Source organism: Nicotiana sylvestris, chromosome 8 (assembly GCF_000393655.2).
Source record: "Nicotiana sylvestris chromosome 8, ASM39365v2, whole genome shotgun sequence".
Classification (NCBI taxonomy): domain Eukaryota; kingdom Viridiplantae; phylum Streptophyta; class Magnoliopsida; order Solanales; family Solanaceae; genus Nicotiana; species Nicotiana sylvestris.
The window spans coordinates 66,485,204-66,493,901 of record NC_091064.1 but is presented as its reverse complement, the minus strand read 5'-3'; the positions used below and the strand labels follow the sequence as shown (position 1 = coordinate 66,493,901).

The window sequence follows — 8,698 nt, the reverse complement described above, 5'->3', positions numbered from 1 at the left end:
AGGCTTGGTTGTTGGGTACGGATCTAGTATAGGATGCCTTGGACAAGGTTAAGACCGTTTAGGATAGGCTTCGTACAGCTCAGTCCAGGCAAAAGAGTTATGCCAACTGTAAGGTTCGTGATGTGGCATTCATGGTCGGCGACCGGGTGTTACTTCGGGTGTCGCCTATGAAGGGTGTGATGAGATTTGGAAAGAAGGGTAAGATAAACCCTAGATTCATTGGCCCTTTTGAGATTCTTGATTAAGTGGGATAGGTGGCTTAAAGACTTGTGTTGCTGCCGAGTTTATCAGTTGTGCATCTAGTGTTTCATGTGTCCATGCTTCGGAAGTATCACAGCGATCCATCCCACGTGTTAGACTTCAGCACTGTCTAGTTGGACAAGGACTTGTCCTATGAGGAGGAGTCGGTAGCTATTCTAGACTGGTAGGTTCGTCATTTAAGATCGAAGTGTTTTTTTTCGGTTCGTGTTCAGTGGAGGGGTCAGCCTGTTGGGGCAGCGACCTGGGAGTTCGGTCCGATATGCAGAGCCGATATCCCCATCTTTTCTCCAACTCAGGTACTTTTCTTACGTCCGTTCGGGGACTAACAGTTGTTTTAGGTCATCACTCGTTTTGAAAGTAAATTCTATGTTCCAAGGCCTTAAAAACCTCTTTTTGTCTCACCTCAATTTGCATGCACAGTCCGAGCACATGTCCAGAAAGCTTTTATGTGAAATCTAAGTAAAATAAGGAAATTGACCTTTAAAATGGATTAAAGTTGACTATGGTCAACATTCTTGGTAAACAGACCCGGACCCCTGATCCGACGTTCTCATAGGGTCCATAGTAAAATATGGGACTTGGGCGTGTGCCCGGAATTGAATTCTGAGATCCCAAGCCCGAGAAATGAATTTTTAAAGAAAATTATTTGCTGGAAAATATAAAAGCTTTTAGAGGTGAATTGATACAATTTCTTGATGGTATCGGGCCCGTATCTTAATTTCGGAGCCCGGTACAAATTTAAAATAATAAGTTGGTTGAATCTGTGTAATTTGGTAAGAATGGGAATTCGTTGTATAAAACGGACCTATAGTTGAGAAAATAGAAATTTCAATGTTCTTGAGTGATTTCATGAATTTGAGGTTTCATTCATAGTTGTTGATGTTATTATGATGATTTGACCGCATGAGCAAGTCCATATAATATATTTGGACTTGCGTGCATGTTTGGTTTGGATCCCCGAGGGCTCGGGTGAGTTTTGGATAGGCCACAGAGTGTATTTGGACTTAGGAAATTTCAGCTGGTATCTGGTATTTTTGCCCAGGCCTCTGATCTCGCAATTGAGAGATCAGGCTTTGCAAATGCGAAGTTCTTAGGCTTGGGAAATGCGACCCAGGCATCGCAAATGCGAACCAAGCTTGGACAGGCCCTCTTCGCAAATGCGAGCATTGGGTGGGAATTGCGAAACCTGCCCATCGCAACTGCGATGTCTACCTTCGCAATTGCGAAGATGATAGACATGCTTAGGGGTCACTAATGCGACAGTTTCTTCGCATTTGCAAAGATAGCAGATTTTCCAAGGGGCCGCAATTGTGACATCTGCACTTGTGTAAATTATAACTTAGACGGATTTTCCATCATTTTTACAACTCTTCAAACCCTAAAACATCTTTGGGCGATTTTTCAAAGGCACAAACTCTTCTAAATCATTAGTAAGTCATTTCTAACTCATTTCTTTCAATCTAATCCATCTTTTACATGATTTCATTTCAAAATCAAGGGGTTTTTATGGGAAATTATGTGATTTTGGGTAGAACCAAGGATTTTCAAATTTTGGGGATTTGGATCTCAATTTGAGGTCCGATTTCAAAACACATTATATATATGAGTTCATGGGTGAATGGGTGATCGGGCTTTGGTTCGAACTTCGGTTTTGACCTAGCGGGTCGGCGGTCGATTTTTGACTTTTTGGGGAAATCATTAGAAAACCTATTTTCATGCTTTAGAATTGGTTTATTTAGCATTTATTGATATCGTTATGTAAATTGTGACTAGATACAAGCGAATTGAAAGTGGAATCGAGAGGTAAAGCGATAGTTGAGGCTTGATTGTGTTCGTGGCATTGAGGTAAGTGTTTGGTCTAACCTTAGCTTGAGGGAATAAGAGTTGTGGTCTTATTTGCTATTTATTAATTGTTGAGTACGGCGTATAGGTATGGTGACGAGTATTTATACGTTGGTGTCAAGCATGCCCGTGAGTCTTATACTATGATTGTTGTGACTCTGTTATGTATTATCCGTGCTTCATATGATGATTATCAATGTTGAACAAAGTTTATGGAAGTATTCATGGTAATTGAACATTGTTGAGTATTGGCTCAAGTTGAGATTTATGTTGTGAAGTGATTGTGGGAATGAGAATAGATTTATGATATTATTTCCCTTTCCGGGATGTTATTGCTTATGATATTGTTTCCCTTGCCGGGATATTATTGCTATACTATTATTCCCTTGCCGGGATTCTATTATGATTTTATTGATTCCCTTGCCCGAACTGCTTTGTTATTGTTGTTTGGGTAAGGAAGAGTGTAAAGCACGAAGGGTGATGCCGTGCACGATAATTGTGAGTGTGTGTTAACGTACGAAGGGTGATGCCGTGTCGATATTGTGAATGTAAAAACATGAAGGGTGATGTCATGCTATGATATGAGCAATAATGTATGAAGGATAATGTCGTGCCATAATTATGTAAGGTAAAAGCACGAAGGTTGATGCCGTGCCGAATCTATTGATTCTTATGGTGAGAACAAGAGTAAAAGCACGAAGGTGATGTCGTGCACTTGTTGTATTTCTTATTCTTGCTTATAATTGAACTATGGTGTTCTTTATGCTTCTCTACTGAAATTCTGTTAGTACTTGATATTCCCCGTAGCATGTTCCCCCTTCCCATCTTTAACTGCCAATTTCTGTTATTTTCATTTGTTGTATATGATTTAACTGCACAGGTTTATTTGGTAGTCTTGTCCTAGCCTCGTCACTACTTTACTGAGGTTAGGCTCGGCACTTAGCAGCACATGGGGTCGGTTGTGCTTATACTACACTCTACATTGTCTGCAAATCTCGGTACTAGAGCTTTTGGACCCTAGCGAGGTTGCTGCCTTCAGTCCAACGGAGACCCGAGGTGGTCTTGCAGACGTCCGCCGGCCTTGGCGTCCCCTTTTATCCTTTCCATTCTATTTTTTATTTATTTCAGAGACAGACTTGTGTTTTCTATTCAGAACACTGTATGTAGTTTTTCGTAGATGGTCCGTGACATTGTGACACCAATTCTGGGTAGAGTTGTATTTTGGATTTTTTACTAGTGTGTAGTTAAATTATCAGATTTCGACTTCCGCATTTTTTTATTATTATCGTTATTCTGCTGTTGATCATATGTTAATTTGAATTGTTAAAAGGTTAGGGAAAAAGGGTAATAAAATCTGTAACACTCGACTTGCCTAGCTTTCACTAGTAGGCTCCGTCATGAATCCCGAGGGTGGAAAATTCGGGTCATGACATGGAGTCCTTGGGTGAATGCCCGAATGGCCCAATCGTCTGCGGCCAGAGGCAGATCCATTCGTTCCATTTGAAACCACGACACGAATTCCGTGAGAATCTTGTTATCTCTTTGTTTTACCTTGAAAAGGTCTGACTTCCTGGTCATGACCTTCATGGCCCCTGCGTGTGCTTTCACAAAGGCATCCGCAAAAATAGTAAGAGAGTCAATACAATTAGGTGGTATGTTGTGATACCATATCATAACTCCTTTTGACAAGGTCTCTCCAAACATTTTCAGCAGAACGGATTCACTTTCATCATCCTCCAAGTTGTTCCATTATACTTCGGGATTTCGGGCACACGGAAGTACTTAGGAATCACTTCAGAGCCATGCTCAGGAGGAAAGGCTTTTGGACAAACTTCTTGGAATTCAAGCCTTTTAGTATCAGTGGTGCTCCTGGGATATGATTGACCCTGGAGTTATAGGTCTCCACCTTTTTGTCGTTAGCTTCGATTTTTTTTCTCCTAATTCTACCTGTTTGGTCAATTCCTCGAGCATCTTTATTATCTCGGGGTTTGTCCCGGATTTAGCTTTACCGGCCCTTCTGTGATTGGTTCATTCCTGAGAGCATTTTCCCTGGATGGTTGGGCTCAAACTGTACTGAGGGCGCAACTTTGGTTTTGTAACTGATCTATCACTGCCTGTTGAGCCTGTAACATTTTGAAGATCACCCGCAAGTTGATCCCATCGCCTTCATCGCCGTGTGTATCCATGGCTACCGACCTAGGTTCCCCGTAAATATTGTTTTTCGAATCGGTGGGCAAGTTAGTGTCGATGGCCACATGGGAGTTGACGTCGATTGGATCAGCGACCGGGACATCGTTGGGGTCAGTAGGTTGAACATCGTTGTTGTGCACTATATTGTTGTTCTCGCCGTGGTGGCTAGATTCAGCATCAATGTTTAGGTGAGCAGATTGAGAGTTTGACATTGTAAGTTTTCTTGAAATTAAGATCTCAAGGAACAAGATTAAAGCAGAGTATGTTATTGAAATTTGTAGCAAAGAGCCACTATTATCCTTAGTCCCACGGTAGGTGCCAAACTATTTACCCCAAAAGCGGCTAATAATTAAATTTGTAAGTGGTTTTAAGGATATGCAGATTAATTCAATACAAATAATAAATTGCGCAATAACAGACAAATAGAAGACATGATAAAGTATCAAACTAATTGTAGGGAGTGAATCTGGACTCAATAACAGCCTTAATGAAATGTCTGCCTTCGATCACGCACTCACAGTAATGAAGCACTGATTAACAAAGGTAAGAACTTTTAATACCAAAGATAAATGAAAGTATGTTGCCTTGAAGTGCGTGTTACAATAGCACTAATGAATAAACAGAATCCCCTTCATATAGCAGGAGAGTTTCACTCCAATTATAATACCATAAAAGGTAAAAATTCTCCGTTTTACTATTCACTGATCTTTTGTCGATACGTGCCGAGATTCACGCTGTAATACCCGGCTGAGCACGGATATCACGGTCCTTATTTGGTCATGCTCGATTATTTGATAATGTCTTCCGAACTTTAGGGATTCGAATCGGTCCTAGAGACGTGGTTCCGATTTCTCTGAGGGCAGGTGTTTGCCCAGACCTCGACTCGAGGAGCTTCTTGCCTCGATTCCTACTCCTCACATTTACATCTCTGCTCCATTTACTCCATCGATATTCGCGACGTTTAAAGGGCTCGGTTTCATCTGTATACAATAGTATAGATATAGATATAGCATAGATAGATAAATATAAATATAGATATAGATTACTTTTAGTCAAGATAAGCTATTTGTTTAGAGCACTACTAAGAATTTGGCAAAATATTGACCGCGATCGACCAACCGATTTTGGTCGGATATCACGGTCCTTATTTGGTCGTACTCGATTATTCGATAATGTCTTCCGAACTTCAGGGATTTGAATCGGTCCTAGAGACGTGGTTCCGGTTTCTCCGAGGGCAGGTGTTTGCCCGGACCTCGGCTCGAGGAGCTTCTTGCCTCGATTCCGACTCCTCACATTTACATCTCTGCTTCGTTTACTCCATTGAGATTCACGACGTTCAAAGAGCTCGATTTAATACGTATTCAATAGTATAGATATAGCATAGATAGATATATATAAATATAGATATAGATATAACATAGATAGATACATATAAATATAGATATAGATTACTTTTAGTCAAGATAAGCTATTTCGTTAGAGCACTACTAGAAATTCGGCAAAAGATCGACCAACCGATTTTGGTCGGTCAAAAATCAGCCAAAAAACTGGCTGAAATCGGTCGATTTTTCAAAATATGTTATTTTTTAATATTTTTTTACGAAACCGACCAACTTTGGTCGATTTTCTTTCGCACAAAAATGCGGGAAACTATTTTTGAGTCATGCGAAATTTATTTTTCAAGAAACCGACCAATTTTGGTCGATTCTTTATTTAAAATAAATTAAAATTAATACCAAAATCGGTCGGTTAATTCGGCCGTTCATTTTTAAAAAACGACCGAATTGGGTCGGTAATTTTATTTTTTAATAAAACTGACCGACATAGGTCAGTTATTTTCGTGCGAAAATATAATTAAATAGCATAAATGAAATAAAAGAAACTCTTAAAATAAAATGCACCAATGGTCTAGTGGTAGAATAATATCGTGCCACAGTACAGGCCCCGGTTCGATTCCCAGATGGTGCATTTCTTAATTACATAAATAAAATACTTCGGTCGGTGTTTTCGGCAATTTTTTTTAATTTAATTGACCGACCAAAATCGGTCGGAAAAGACCGACCAAAGTCGGTCGGTTAGCTTTACCGACGTTACGAATATCGACCGCCACGAATTGTCGGTTTTCAGTCGATTTTTTTCAATTACTGACCAACATCGGTCAGTTTTGGCGGTGGGTTTTCCCCTTTTTTTTAGTAGTGGAGATTCTGCTTATCTTTTATCTTCTTTCTTTCAAAAATCAATATTGAAAATCAAACAGGCATAAGGTAAATAAAAATGAGTTACTGGAAAGATACAACTGGAAAATAATCATTGTTTAACTTTCTCGTTAGCTATTCAAATTGCTTTATGAGACAAAGAAGATATGCGGAGGATTAAAGTGTTTGTGAAAAATGACAAAAAAAATTCTCGCTAGAAGGAGGGCTTGAACCTCCGACATTGGGGTTAACAGCCACACGCTCTAACCAACTGAGCTATTCCAGCAGTCTGGTTAGGCATGGCATATACTTCTATACAGTGTCAATTTCGTACTGTATTGTGCCAACGAAATGATAAAAATGATCTCTTATGTTTGGGTGAGTTCTAAATGGTTCCTTATATGTATATTCCTTGAGCAATTTTTCTTCTATAAGTTTGCCAAAAAGTACTTTTGGTCACTGGAATATTTGACAAACTTTGACATTTAATTTAAAAGAATAAAAGGGTAAGAGATGGAACAAATATAAAATGTTTTGACTAAGATTAGAACGTTGCCCCTTGTGACATCGCGTTGAATTCGAACCATTAGGTTGATCCTGCAAAATCTTTCAATTTCATAGACTTTGAGAAATACAAGGGCGAAACTAGGAGGACCAAAGAAATTCATTTAAACCTCCCTCGTCGAAAAATTAAAAGGTTAAAATTATTATTTTATTTGTGTATATATTAGATATTGCATTCTCTTGAGTTCTTCATGTTGATTACTTTATATTTTTCATCTCCTTGCGTTCGCCAACAAGAGTGTTCAAGAAACATGCGAAACTGCAAAAACCAATAATGATACCCAATCAGAGAATTGTTTCATCAACAGACTCAATACGTAATTGTATTACTAGTAGTTTATAGTACTAAAAACCACTTTGCAATGGAAGTTTCCTTCGTTTGTTTGGTTAATGTTCTACAGCAAAGGTTCCAAATAGGCATCAACCAATTTGGAATAATTTTTATCTTCTTGTGATCTTGCTCTCTATTACACTATTTTCACATGGTATTAAGGTATATATATTGTAACGAAGTCGATTGGTCGTTCCGAGCTCTAACATCTCGTTTTGTGATTTGTGACTTTAAGTAGCTTCATCTATTGTATTATGAATTGCACCCATGGTTTTTGATGTTCGAGAGGTTCGGGATTGATTCGGAAAGTAATTCTCGTTATGGAAGCTTAAAGTTAGAAGAGTTGATCAATGTTTGGCTTTTGAGGAAGCTGTAACGACTCGACTAGTTGTTTTGAGTATTGTAGCCTCGTTTCCTATTTATTTCTTATTTTATGTTCATTTGTATTTATTTGACTTGCCGGGGTGGTTGATTTGTTTTCGGGGATGTTTAGGAGTGAATTGGGACACTTAGTCCAAAGGTTGGAAGCTTAAGTTGAAAGACTTGCCCAGAGTTTGTTTTTGTGTAGACGACTCCAGAATGGAGTTTTGATGGTTCCAATAGCTTCGTGTGGTAATGTTGGACTTCGATGCATGTCCGGATATTGATTTAGAAGTCTGTATGTTGGTTTGAGGCTTTTTGGGAAAAGTTAGAAAATTGAAAGATTGAGAAGTTTAACCGAGAGTTGGCATTGTTGAAAGCTCGAATTTTTGTTTCGGAAGTTAGAATAGGTCTGTTATGTCATTTATGACGTGTGTTCAAAATATGAGGTCAATCAAAGTAGGTTTGATATGATTCGCCATTGGTTTTAGAAGTTGGAAGTTCATTAGTTTCAATAGGCTTGAATTGAAGTGCGATTCGTGAATTTATTATTGTTTGATGTGATTTGAGGCTTCGACTAAGTTAGTATTGTGTTTTAGGATGTGTTGGTATGTTTCGATAGGGAACCGGGGCATCTGGGCTGATTCGGACTAAAATCAGGTTGACTTTTGGAGTTAAGGAATTGCTGGTGGCTTCAATTTTGGTGTAACCTCATCTGGGAGGTTTTGGCCGCAAGCGCGGAGCCGTAAAAATGGCCATTTGTGCACAGGTACGAGGATTTAGGGAGGCTTCCTGGGAGCGAAGGTGCGAAGGATTTCCGCATCTGTGAATCCGGATAAGCAAACACGTGGTCGCAGAAGTGGACTAGGCGAAACTTGTGCAAAAGCGCAAATGCGAGGAAGTTTCGAATTTGCGAGCCCGCAGAAGCGGAGGTTTAAGCGCAGAAGCGGAGCCC

The 8,698-nt window shown here is 39.4% G+C and overlaps 1 non-coding gene across 1 annotated transcript; it reads right to left on the bottom strand.

The window, feature by feature from the left end:
* Positions 1 to 6,700: 6,700 nt before the first annotated feature.
* On the bottom strand, positions 6,701 to 6,774 carry TRNAN-GUU (transfer RNA asparagine (anticodon GUU)). Its single transcript has one exon. It is a non-coding gene; the product is annotated as a tRNA-Asn (tRNA).
* Positions 6,775 to 8,698: the final 1,924 nt, after the last annotated feature.